The sequence below is a fragment of the Hordeum vulgare genome, chromosome 4H, assembly GCF_904849725.1.
Source record: "Hordeum vulgare subsp. vulgare chromosome 4H, MorexV3_pseudomolecules_assembly, whole genome shotgun sequence".
Lineage (NCBI taxonomy): Eukaryota > Viridiplantae > Streptophyta > Magnoliopsida > Poales > Poaceae > Hordeum > Hordeum vulgare.
In genome coordinates, this window is record NC_058521.1 from 473,154,116 (window position 1) to 473,167,899 (window position 13,784).

Consider the following 13,784-nt stretch of genomic DNA (forward strand, 5'->3'; position numbering starts at 1 on the left):
CGGGGAGAACACAATTTCGTCTTGAAATTTTAGTGAGAGATCACCTCATAATGCTACCGTCGTCCTAAGCAAAACAAGGTGCATAAAAGGATTAACATCACATGCAATTCATAAGTGACATGATATGGCCATCATCACGTGCTTCTTGATCTCCATCACCAAAGCACCGGCACGATCTTCTTGTCACCAGCGCCACACCATGATCATCCATCAACGTGTTGCCATCGGGGTTGTCGTGCTACTCATGCTATTACTACTAAAGCTACATCCTAGCAAAATAGTAAACGCATCTGCAAGCACAAACGTTAGTATAAAGACAACCCTATGGCTCCTGCCGGTTGCCGTACCATCGACGTGCAAGTCGATATTTCTATTACAACATGATCATCTCTTACATCCAATATATCACATCACATCGTTGGCCATATCACATCACAATCATACCCTGCAAAAACAAGTTAGACGTCCTCTAATTTTGTTGTTGCATGTTTTACGTGGTGACCATGGGTATCTAGTAGGATCGCATCTTACTTACGCAAACACCACAACGGAGATATATGAGTTGCTATTTAACCTCATCCAAGGACCTCCTCGGTCAAATCCGATACAACTAAAGTTGGAGAAACCGACACTTGCCAGTCATCTTTGAGCAAAGGGGGTCACTCGTAACGATGAAACCAGTCTCTCGTAAGCGTACGAGTAATGTCGGTCCAAGCCGCTTCAATCCAACAATACCGCGGAATCAAGAAAAGACTAAGGAGGGCAGCAAAACGCACATCACCGCCCACAAAAACTTTTGTGTTCTACTCGAGAAGACATCTACGCATGAACCTAGCTCATGATGCCACTGTTGGGGAACGTCGCATGGGAAACAAAAAGTTTCCTACGCGCACGAAGACCTATCATGGTGATGTCCATCTACGAGAGGGGATGAGTGATCTACGTACCCTTGTAGATCGTACAACAGAAGCGTTAGCGAACGCGGTTGATGTAGTGGAACGTCCTCACGTCCCTCGATCCGCCCCGCGAACAATCCCGCGATCAGTCCCACGATCTAGTACCGAACGGACGGCACCTCCGCGTTCAGCACACGTACAGCTCGACGATGATCTCGGCCTTCTTGATCCAGCAAGAGAGACGGAGAGGTAGAAGAGTTCTCCGGCAGCGTGACGGCGCTACGGAGGTTGGTGATGACCTTGTCTCAGCAGGGCTCCGCCCGAGCTCCGCAGAAACGCGATCTAGAGGAAAAATCGTGGAGGTATGTGGTCGGGCTGCCGTGGAAAAGTCGTCTCAAATCAGCCCTAAAACCTCCGTATATATAGGTGGGAGGGAGGGGACCATGCCTTGGGGCTCAAGGAGCCCCAAGGGGGTCGGCCGAGTCCAAGGGGGAGGACTCTCCCCCCCAAACCGAGTTGGACTATGTTTGGTGGGAGGGAGTCCCCCTTCCTTCCCACCTCCTCCCTTTTTTTTTCTTTCTCTCTTGATTTTCTTCTCCTTGGCGCATAGGGCACTTGTGGGCTGTCCCACCAGCCCACTAAGGGCTGGTGTGTCTCCCCCAAGGCCTATGGGCTTCCCCGGGGTGGGTTGCCCCCCCGGTGAACTCCCGGAACCCATTTGTCATTCCCGGTACATTCCCGGTAACTCCGAAAACCTTACGGTAATCAAATGAGGTCATCCTATATATCAATCTTTGTTTCCGGACCATTCCGGAAACCCTCGTAACGTCCGTGATCTCATCCGGGACTCCGAACAACATTCGGTAACCAACCATATAACTCAAATACGCATAAAACAACGTCGAACCTTAAGTGTGCGGACCCTGCGGGTTCGAGAACTATGTAGACATGACCCGAGAGACTCCTCGGTCAATATCCAATAGCGGGACCTGGATGCCCATATTGGATCCTACATATTCTACGAAGATCTTATCGTTTGAACCTCAGTGTCAAGGATTCATATAATCCCGTATGTCATTCCCTTTGTCCTTCGGTATGTTACTTGCCCGAGATTCGATAGTCAGTATCCGCATACCTATTTCAATCTCGTTTACCGGCAAGTCTCTTTACTCGTTCCGTAATACAAGATCCCGCAACTTACACTAAGTTACATTGCTTGCAAGGCTTGTGTGTGATGTTGTATTACCGAGTGGGCCCCGAGATACCTCTCCGTCACATGGTGTGAAAAATCCCAGTCTTGATCCATACTAACTCAACTAACACCTTCGGAGATACCTGTAGAGCATCTTTATAGTCACCCAGTTACGTTGTGACGTTTGATACACACAAAGCATTCCTCCGGTGTCAGTGAGTTATATGATCTCATGGTCATAGGAATAAATACTTGACACGCAGAAAACAGTAGCAACAAAATGACACGATCAACATGCTACGTCTATTAGTTTGGGTCTAGTCCATCACGTGATTCTCCTAACGACGTGATCCAGTTATCAAGCAACAACACCTTGTTCATAATCAGAAGACACTGACTATCTTCGATCAACTGGCTAGCCAACTAGAGGTTTGCTAGGGACGGTGTTTTGTCTATGTATCCACACATGTAAATGAGTCTTCATTCAATACAATTATAGCATGGATAATAAACGATTATCTTGATACAGGAATTATAACAATAACTATATCTATTATTACCTCTAGGGCATAATTCCAACAGTCTCCCACTTGCACTAGAGTCAATAATCCAGCCCTCACATCACCATGTGAATTACATTGTAATAAATCTAACACCCATACAGTTCTGGTGTTGATCATGTTTTGGCCGTGGAAGAGGTTTAGTCAGCGGGTCTGCTACATTCAGATCCATGTGCACTTTGCATATATTTACGTCCTCTCCCTCGACGTAGTCGCGGATGAGGTTGAAGCGTCGTTTGATGTGTCTGGTCTTCTTGTGAAACTGTGGTTCCTTTGCTAAGGCAATGGCACCCGTGTTGTCACAGAATAAGGTTATTAGATTCAGTGCGCTTGGCACCACTCCAAGATCCGTCATGAACTGCTTCATCCAGACACCCTCCTTAGCCGCCTCCGAGGCAGCCATGTACTCCGCTTCACATGTAGAATCTGCTACGACGCTTTGCTTGGAACTGCACCAGCTTACCGCACCCCCATTAAGAATAAATACGTATCCGGTTTGCGACTTAGAGTCGTCCGGATCTGTGTCAAAGCTTGCATCGACGTAACCTTTTACGGCGAGCTCTTCGTCACCTCCATACACGAGAAACATCTCCTTAGTCCTTTTCAGGTACTTCAGGATATTCTTGACCGCCGTCCAGTGATCCACTCCTGGATTACTCTGGAACCTACCTGCCATACTTATGGCCAGGCTAACATCCGGTCTAGTGCACAGCATTGCTTACATGATAGAACCTATGGCTGAAGCATAGGGGACGGAGCGCATATGCTCTGTATCTTCATCAGTTGCTGGGCACTGAGTCTTACTCAATCTCGTACCTTGTAAAACTGGCAAGAACCCTTTCTTGGACTGTTCCATTTTGAACCTCTTCAAAACTTTATCAAGGTATGTGCTTTGTGAAAGTCCTATCAGGCGTTTTGATCTATCCCTATAGATCTTAATGCCTAGAATGTAAGCAGCTTCTCCTAGGTCCTTCATAGAGAAACTTTCATTCAAGTAACCTTTTATGCTCTCCAAAAGCTCTACATTGTTTCCAATCAGTAGTATGTCATCCACATATAATATTAGAAACGCCACAGAGCTCCCACTCACTTTCTTGTAAATACAAGATTCTCCAACCACTTGTATAAACCCAAATGCTGTGATCATCTCATCAAAGCGTTTGTTCCAACTCCGAGATGCTTGCACCAGTCCATAAATGGATCGCTGGAACTTGCACACCTTGTTAGCATTCTTAGGATCGACAAAACCTTCGGGTTGCATCATATACAACTCTTCCTTAAGGAAACCGTTAAGGAACGCTGTTTTGACATCCATCTGCCATATTTCATAATCGAAAAATGCAGCTATTGCTAACATAATTCTGACGGACTTAAGCATCGCTACGGGTGATAAAGTCTCATCATAGTCAACTCCTGGAACTTGTGAAAAACCCTTTGCCACAAGTCGAGCTTTATAAACGGTCACATTGCCGTCAGCGTCCGTCTTTTTCTTAAAGATCCATTTGTTCTGAATAGCCTTGCGGCCCTCAGGTAGTATCTCCAAAGTCCACACTTTGTTCTCATACATGGATCCTAGCTCGGACTTCATGGCTTCTGTAACATCCCAAAATTATAAATTTTGGAATGTTAATATAATTATTAGATTGATTGTTTGTTTGTTTGCTGAGTGATTGAAACTTGTGTGAAATTCAAAACTTTTTGAAACTTTTGAATGAGAGGGAATAAAATGACTTTCCCCTTCTCCAGTGAATTCAAATTCAATCTTTTAAAAACAACGAGAGAAGATGACATGACTTCTTCAACTATAAATAATTTGAACGGAGATGTTTGCATTTGAATTTTCCTTGCATTTCCATTCGTTTTCTTCGTGCAACAAAATGCCGGGGAATACATTTTAAAGAGCGGAGGAACATGACCCTCAAATACCCGGGCAATTTTGAATGTTATTTGCACCCTCAAACTTAGAGGATCATTTGAAAATTATTTGCAAAAAGAATTAATGATTTTAGGGATTTTTGGAAAAACATTTTTTCTAAAGTTTTTATTTTTGCCGTGGAAAAATGCCCATAATTTATATTTTATTTTTCTGATAATTTTAGTATATAAAAACTCTTTATTCCGAATTGATTTGATTTCCTTTTTATCGTTTTAGTTTCCTAGTTTTGAAAATAGGAAAGAAATTGTTTCTATTAGGAATAGGAGCTGGCCCATTAAGACTTTCCTTTCACTAGCCCAACAAGAGATCATCTTCTTCCTCCTTTCTTCTCCACGTGACACAAACTTGCCATCCATGAAGAGGAGAATCCCCACCTCCGGGATTCGCGAAGCTCTTTCCCTCCAGCACCTCCCGTCGCCCCTATAAGAACCCCCACACCCTCCTCTATCCATTTTCCCCAAGAACCATACCTCTCCTCGCCTTTAGCCGCAGCCCCCGCCTCGCCGGAGTTCATCTTCAAGAGGAACTCGTCGGAGGTCCTGCTGCCTCCTCCCGTCGCCCCACGCCCCGCCGGCACCACCAACCTTCGGCCGGAGCCCTCCTCCCCCGCCTGGACCCCTCCGCTGCCTCGGCCGGCCACCGGAGCCACCTTCCCGTCGTCTTCTCCAACTCCGGCGACTAACTCCGGTGAGATTCATGAAATCCCGTATTGCAGTTTTTTCAGAAAATTGCAATCTTAGAAAATTCATATCTATTAGTCTATAACTCCGAATTAGGTGATTCTTTTTGCCTTGGATCAAAAATTTTATGCAGTTTCTGTAGATATATAATTTGTCTATGTTTGGATTTATAAAAATTGAGTTAGATCAGATTTGAATTAAAGCTTGTTTTGCTTATTCCGGGAGTTTAAAAGTAGATTTTAATTTGATTCTTTTTGCTGCTGCTTCCTATTGATCATATATTTCAGTAGTTTAAGTTTCAATTTTTTAAAAATATTTTTAATGGGGTTTTTACCAAAACAGATTCTGTTTTAGCTCTTTTAGGACTATGGCTATTATTTTTCTGTAAATTGTTTTAAAAAAATTTCTTTATTATTTCAGAAAGATTATTGTTTTGTTTATGTTATTTAAAAGTAGTTTTGCAACAAGTTTTTATTTTATGTTTATTTGTTTTCATGAAATCAATTCTAGCTCCGTAGTAACGTGCAATTGTTTTCACCGTTGTTTCAAATGCCGTTTGGGAATACTTTCAAAGGTTTTGTGAAAAACACTTTATTTAATCTTAGTTAGGATTTATATCTTAGTTCCTTGTTATTATTTTTCTGTTAAACAAAATACTATTTAGTGTTTGACGTAGTAGAAGACTCCCTAGTCTTATTTGAAGTTTCTTTCGGTTTCCTATTCGCTCTCTCTTTTGTTTTGATTGTTAGAATGATTGCTAGTATGAGTGCTTATGTGAATGATATGTTTGCTATATAGATTTCATCGGAGAGTGACGAGTAGTCTATCAAGTTATTTTCTCGAGGAATTCTTCTTCGTCAACATCACAGGCAAGTCACTTTGATCATACTATCACCCATGTTTTATGCATTATAGTTCTACCATCCTATGCCCAATTGCATGCTGCCTAGGTACTTGGAAATTTTAGTGTAAGTTGTAGTATCATGTGGTAGGAACACATCAACCCCGACACTTGGCCCCGGGGCTACAATGTTATATTTGCTATGCTTGAGTAGACGGGTTATTGGTTGAGTGTATACCACGAGTGATGCAAGGTTGATATAATAATCAAGACCGGACTAAGACAAGATTTTCAAGACCTCGGACGTAATGCAACACTGGGTGAAGGACGGTTGACCGGCTCCCTGGAAAACCCAGTGGATGCCCGGGATGCTGGAGAGGCCATGTCATCCCGCGGAAAGCTTCACCCAGGCTCGAAGAGACGGACGGATATTTTCAAGACCCAAGGCTTACCTGCACAGCCACAAGTCATTATGGGCTCTGGCTTGGTTGGACAACGCGGCGACTCTGGACAGGCGGTGCTAGCAGATGTAGACGAACGGTAGGAATGGATGGGCACCGACAGGGATTCAGAGGGACCCGTTGAAAGACCATGTTTTGATCATCCGGTCTTCAAACACCCTGAAGTGCGAGGACAAACCCGGAGGCGATCAAATCTTGTGGGGAACGTGTGCAAAACTCTGCAGAGTACTCAAACCTAATCGATTAGCCGTGTCCACGGTCATGGACAACTTGAGCCAAAGGAACTGAAGTTATCTGGATTTCTCAACACCATTATATATATTGATGTGGGGATTATTGACAACTCGGGTACGAGAATTGGTTGGCGGAACCATCTCGTTAACAACCAACAATGTAGTAACATTTTGCTTTTAGCCCTCTCTTGATGTAGGAGAAAACTTGCTTTTCGCTAAAAACTTATAGCCCCACCTGCCATATATGCATATAGTATAGATGATTACTTTTCACCCCTCTCTTATGTGACTTGCCGGCATATTCAATATGCTGACCTACACGGCTGCAACGTCTTATGTTGCAGATATTTTTCTTCGACGAGTAAGAGTAGGATTCAGGGTTACGGTCTACATTCAACTTGCCGTTGGTGTTTATTGGGACTCCACTCCCTTGACCGCTTCCGCTGAGATATTTAAGGTATATATCAGTTGTACGCTACTTTACATGTGATTGCACTTTGATATATACATTGATGTACTGTGTGTGCCAGCATACTGATCCAGGGATGGCACAGAAACACAGAGGCTTGACTCGTCTTGAGTCGGGTCGCTACAGCTTCTAGCCATTTGTTGGAATCTGGGCCCACCATTGCTTCTTCATAATTTGCAGGTTCATTGTTGTCTAACAACATGATTGATAAGACAGGATTACCATACCACTCTGGAGCAGCACGTGATCTCGTCGACCTGCGTGGTTCAACAGAAACTTGAACTAGAGTTTCATGATCATCATCATTAACTTCCTCCTCAACCGGCGTCGCAACGACAAAGGTTTCCCCTTGCCCTGCGCCACCATCCAGGGGGATGAGAGGTTCGACAACCTCGTCAAGTTCTATCTTCCTCCCACTCAATTCTCTCGAGAGAAACTCCTTCTCGAGAAAATCTCCGTTCTTAGCAACAAACACTTTGCCCTCGGATTTGAGATAGAAGGTGTACCCAACTGTCTCTTTTGGGTAACCTATGAAGACGCACTTCTCCGCTTTGGGTTCCAGCTTTTCAGGCTAAAGCTTTTTGACATAAGCATCACATCCCCAAACTTTAAGAAACGACAACTTTGGCCTTTTGCCATACCACAGTTCATATGGTGTCGTCTCAACGGATTTTGATGGTGCCCTATTAAAGTGAATGCAGCTGTTTCTAATGCATAACCCCAAAATGATAAGGGCAAATCAGTAAGAGACATCATAGATCGCACCATCTCTAACAAAGTACGATCATGATGTTCGGAGACACCATTACGCTGTGGTGTTCCAGGCGGTGTCAACTGTGAAACAATTCCACATTTTCTTAAGTGATCACCAAACTCGAAACTCAGATATTCACCCCCACGATCAGACCGTAGGAACTTGATCTTCTTGTTACGATGATTTTCCACTTCACTCTGAAATTGCTTGAACTTTTCAAATGTTTCAGACTTGTGCTTCATCAAGTAGACATAGCCATACCTAGTCAAATCGTCAGTGAAGGTGAGAAAATAACGATATCCGCCGCGTGCCTCCACGCTCATCGGACCACACACATCGGTATGTATGATTTCCAATAAGTCACTTGCACGCTCCATTGTTCCGGAGAACGGAGTCTTAGTCATCTTGCCCATGAGGCATGGTTCGCACGTGTCAAGTGAATCAAAGTCAAGTGACTCCAAAAGTCCATCAGCATGGAATTTCTTCATGCGCTTTACACCAATATGACCCAAGCGGCAAGGCCACAAAAATATGGCGCTATCATTGGTTACTCTAACTCTTTTGGTCTCAATGTTATGTATATGCGTATCGCTATCAAGATTAAATATGAACAATCCTCTCACATTCGGCGCATGACCATAAAAGATGTTACTCATAGAAATAGAACAACCATTATTCTCTGACTTAAAAGAGTAACCGTCTCGCAATTAACAAGATCCAGATATAATGTTCATACTCAACGCAGGCACTAAATAACAATGATTTAAGTTCATCACTAATCCTGATGGTAGCTGAAGTGATACTGTGCCGACGGCGATTGCATCAACCTTCGAACCATTTCCTACGCGCATCGTCACTTCATCTTTCGCCGGCCTTCGTCTATTCCACAGTTCCTGTTTCGAGTTGCAAATATGAGCAACAGAACCGGTATCGAATACCCATGCACTACTACGAGAGCCGGTTAAGTACACATCAATAACATGTATATCAAATATACCTGATTTTTCTTTGCCCGCCTTCTTATCTGCCAGATACTTGGGGCAATTGCGCTTCCAGTGACCCATACCTTGCAATAGTAGCACTCCGTTTCAGGCTTAGGTCCAGCTTTGGGTTTCTTCGGCGGATTGGCAACAGGCTTGCCGCTCTTCTTCGAATTGCCCTTCTTGCCTTTGCCGTTTCTCTTGAAACTAGTGGTCTTATTCACCATCAACACTTGTTGCTCTTTACGGAGTTCAGACTCTGCGACTTTCAACATCGCAAACAACTCGCCGGGAGACTTGTTCATCCCTTGCATGTTGTAGTTCAACACAAAGCCTTTGTAGCTTGGCGGCAGTGATTGAAGGATTCTGTCAGTGATAGCTTCTTGCGGGAGTTCAATCCCCAGCTCAGCTAGACGGTTTGAGTACCCAGACATTTTGAGCACATGTTCACTGACAGACGAGTTTTCCTCCATCTTGCAAGCATAGAATTTTTCGGAGGTCTCATACCTCTCGATCCGGGCGTTCTTCTGAAAGATAAACTCCAGCTCCTGGAACATCTCAAATGGTCCATGACGCTCAAAGGGACGTTGAAGTCCCGGTTCTAAGCCATAGAAGACTGCACATTGAACTATTGAGTAGTCCTCCTTACGTGCTAACCAAGCGTTCTTAACATCCTGATCAACCGTAGCGGGTGGTTCATCTCCTAGCGCAGCATTAAGGACATAATCCTTCTTCCCAGCTTGTAAGATTAGCTTATGATTACGAGCCCAGTCTACAAAGTTGCTTCCATCATCTTTCAACTTAGCTTTCTCTAGGAACGTATTAAAATTCAGGATGACTGTCGCGTGAGCCATGATCTACAACATAAATATATTCAAAGTGGACTTAGACTATGTTCAAGATAATTAGAGTTCAACTTAATCAAATTATATGCTAAACTCCCACTCAAAAAGTACATCTCTCTAGTCATTTGAGTGGTTCATGATCCACTTACACTATCCCAAGTCCGATCATCACGTGAGTTGAGTATAGTTTCAGTGGTAAGCATCCCTATGCTAATCATATCAACTATATGATTCATGATCGACCTTTCGGTCTCATGTGTTCCGATGCCATGTCTACACATGCTAGGCTCGTCAAGCTTAACCCGAGTGTTCCGCGTGCGCAACTGTTTTGCACCCGTTGTATGTGAACGTTGAGTCTATCACACCCGATCATCACGTGGTGTCTCGAAACGACGAACTGTAGCAACGGTGCACAGTCGGGGAGAACACAATTTCGTCTTGAAATTTCAGTGAGAGATCACCTCATAATGCTACCGTCGTCCTAAGCAAAACAAGGTGCATAAAAGGATTAACATCACATGCAATTCATAAGTGACATGATATGGCCATCATCACGTGCTTCTTGATCTCCATCACCAAAGCACCGGCACGATCTTCTTGTCACCGGCGCCACACCATGATCATCCATCAACGTGTTGCCATCGGGGTTGTCGTGCTACTCATGCTATTACTACTAAAGCTACATCCTAGCAAAATAGTAAACGCATCTGCAAGCACAAACGTTAGTATAAAGACAACCCTATGGCTCCTGCCGGTTGCCGTACCATCGACGTGCAAGTCGATATTTCTATTACAACATGATCATCTCATACATCCAATATATCACATCACATCGTTGGCCATATCGCATCACAATCATACCCTGCAAAAACAAGTTAGACGTCCTCTAATTTTGTTGTTGCATGTTTTACGTGGTGACCATGGGTATCTAGTAGGATCGCATCTTACTTACGCAAACACCACAACGGAGATATATGAGTTGCTATTTAACCTCATCCAAGGAACTCCTCGGTCAAATCCGATTCAACTAAAGTTGGAGAAACCGACACTTGCTAGTCATCTTTGAGCAAAGGGGGTCACTCGTAACGATGAAACCAGTCTCTCGTAAGCGTACGAGTAATGTCGGTCCAAGCCGCTTCAATCTAACAATACCGCGGAATCAAGAAAAGAATAAGGAGGGCAGCAAAACGCACATCACCGCCCACAAAAACGTTTGTGTTCTACTCGAGAAGACATCTACGCATGAACCTAGCTCATGATGCCACTGTTGGGGAACGTCGCATGGGAAACAAAAATTTTCCTACGCGCACGAAGACCTATCATGGTGATGTCCATCTACGAGAGGGGATGAGTGATCTACGTACCCTTGTAGATCGTTCAGCAGAAGCGTTAGAGAACGCGGTTGATGTAGTGGAACGTCCTTACGTCCCTCGATCCTCCCCGTGAACAATCCCGCGATCAGTCCCACGATCTAGTACCGAACGGACGGCACCTCCGCGTTCAGCACACGTACAGCTCGACGATGATCTCGGCCTTCTTGATCCAGCAAGAGAGACGGAGAGGTAGAAGAGTTATCCGGCAGCGTGACGGCGCTCCGGAGGTTGGTGATCACCTTGTCTCAGCAGGGCTCCGCCCGAGCTCCGCAGAAACGCGATCTAGAGGAAAAACCGTGGAGGTGTGAGGTCGGGCTGCCGTGGAAAAGTCGTCTCAAATCAGCCCTAAAACCTCCGTATATATAGGTGGGAGGGAGCGGACCTTGCCTTGGGGCTCAAGGAGCCCCAAGGGGGTCGGCCGAGTCCAAGGGGGAGGACTCTCCCCCCCAAACCGAGTTGGACTAGGTTTGGTGGGAGGGAGTCCCCCTTCCTTCCCACCTCCTCCTTTTTTTTCTCTCTTGATTTTCATCTCCTTGGCGCATAGGGCACTTGTGGGCTGTCCCACCAGCCCACTAAGGGCTGGTGTGTCTCCCCGAAGGCCTATGGGCTTCCCCGGGGTGGGTTGCCCCCCCGGTGAACTCCCGGAACCCATTCGTCATTCCCGGTACATTCCCGGTAACTCCGAAAACCTTCCGGTAATCAAATGAGGTCATCCTATATATCAATCTTCATTTCCGGACCATTCCAGAAACCCTCGTAACCTCCGTGATCTCATCCGGGACTCCGAACAACATTCGGTAACCAACCATATAACTCAAATACGCATAAAACAACGTCGAACCTTAAGTGTGCAGACCCTGCGGGTTCGAGAACTATGTAGACATGACCCGAGGGACTCCTCGGTCAATATCCAATAGCGGGACCTGGATGCCCATATTGGATCCTACAGATTCTACGAAGATCTTATCGTTTGAACCTCAGTGTCAAGGATTCATATAATCCCGTATGTCATTCCCTTTGTCCTTCAGTATGTTACTTGCCCGAGATTCGATCGTCAGTATCCGCATACCTATTTCAATCTCGTTTACCGGCAAGTCTCTTTACTCGTTCCGTAATACAAGATCTCGCAACTTACACTAAGTTACATTGCTTGCAAGGCTTGTGTGTGATGTTGTATTACCGAGTGGGCCCCGAGATACCTCTTCGTCACACGGAGTGACAAATCCCAGTCTTGATCCATACTAACTCAACTAACACCTTCGGAGATACTTGTAGAGCATCTTTATAGTCACCCAGTTGCGTTGCGACGTTTGATACACACAAAGCATTCCTCCGGTGTCAGTGAGTTATATGATCTCATGGTCATAGGAATAAATACTTGACACGCAGAAAACAGTAGCAACAAAATGACACGATCAACATGCTACGTCTATTAGTTTGGGTCTAGTCCATCACGTGATTCTCCTAATGACGTGATCCAGTTATCAAACAACAACACCTTGTTCATAATCAGAAGACACTGACTATCTTCGATCAACTGGCTAGCCAACTAGAGGCTTGCTAGGGACGGTGTTTTGTCTATGTATCCACACATGTAAATGAGTCTTCATTCAATACAATTATAGCATGGATAATAAACGATTATCTTGATACAGGAATTATAACAATAACTATATTTATTATTACCTCTAGGGCATAATTCCAACAGTCTCCCACTTGCACTAGAGTCAATAATCCAGCCCTCACATCACCATGTGAATTACATTGTAATAAACCTAACACCCATACAGTTCTGGTGTTGATCATGTTTTGGCCGTGGAAGGGGTTTAGTCAGCGGGTCTGCTACATTCAGATCCGTGTGCACTTTGCATATATTTACGTCCTCTCCCTCGACGTAGTCGCGGATGAGGTTGAAGCGTCGTTTGATGTGTCTGGTCTTCTTGTGAAACCGTGGTTCCTTTGCAAAGGCAATGGCACCCGTGTTGTCACAGAACAAGGTTATTGGATTCAGTGCGCTTGGCACCACTCCAAGATCCGTCATGAACTGCTTCATCCAGACACCCTCCTTAGCCGCCTCCGAGGCAGCCATGTACTCCGCTTCACATGTAGAATCTGCTACGACACTTTGCTTGGAACTGCACCAGCTTACCGCACCCCCATTAAGAATAAATATGTATCTGGTTTGCGACTTAGAGTCGTCCGGATCTGTGTCAAAGCTTGCATCGACGTAACCTTTTACGGCGAGCTCTTCGTCACCTCCATACACGAGAAACATCTCCTTAGTCCTTTTCAGGTACTTCAGGATATTCTTGACCGCCGTCCAGTGATCCACTCCTGGATTACTCTGGAACCTACCTGCCATACTTATGGCCAGGCTAACATCCGGTCTAGTGCACAACATTGCATACATGATAGAACCTATGGCTGAAGCATAGGGGACGGAAGCGCATATGCTCTCTATCTTCATCAGTTGCTGGGCACTGAGTCTTACTCAATCTCATACCTTGTAAAACTGGCAAAAACCCTTTCTTGGACTGTTCCATTTTGAACCTCTTCAAAACTTT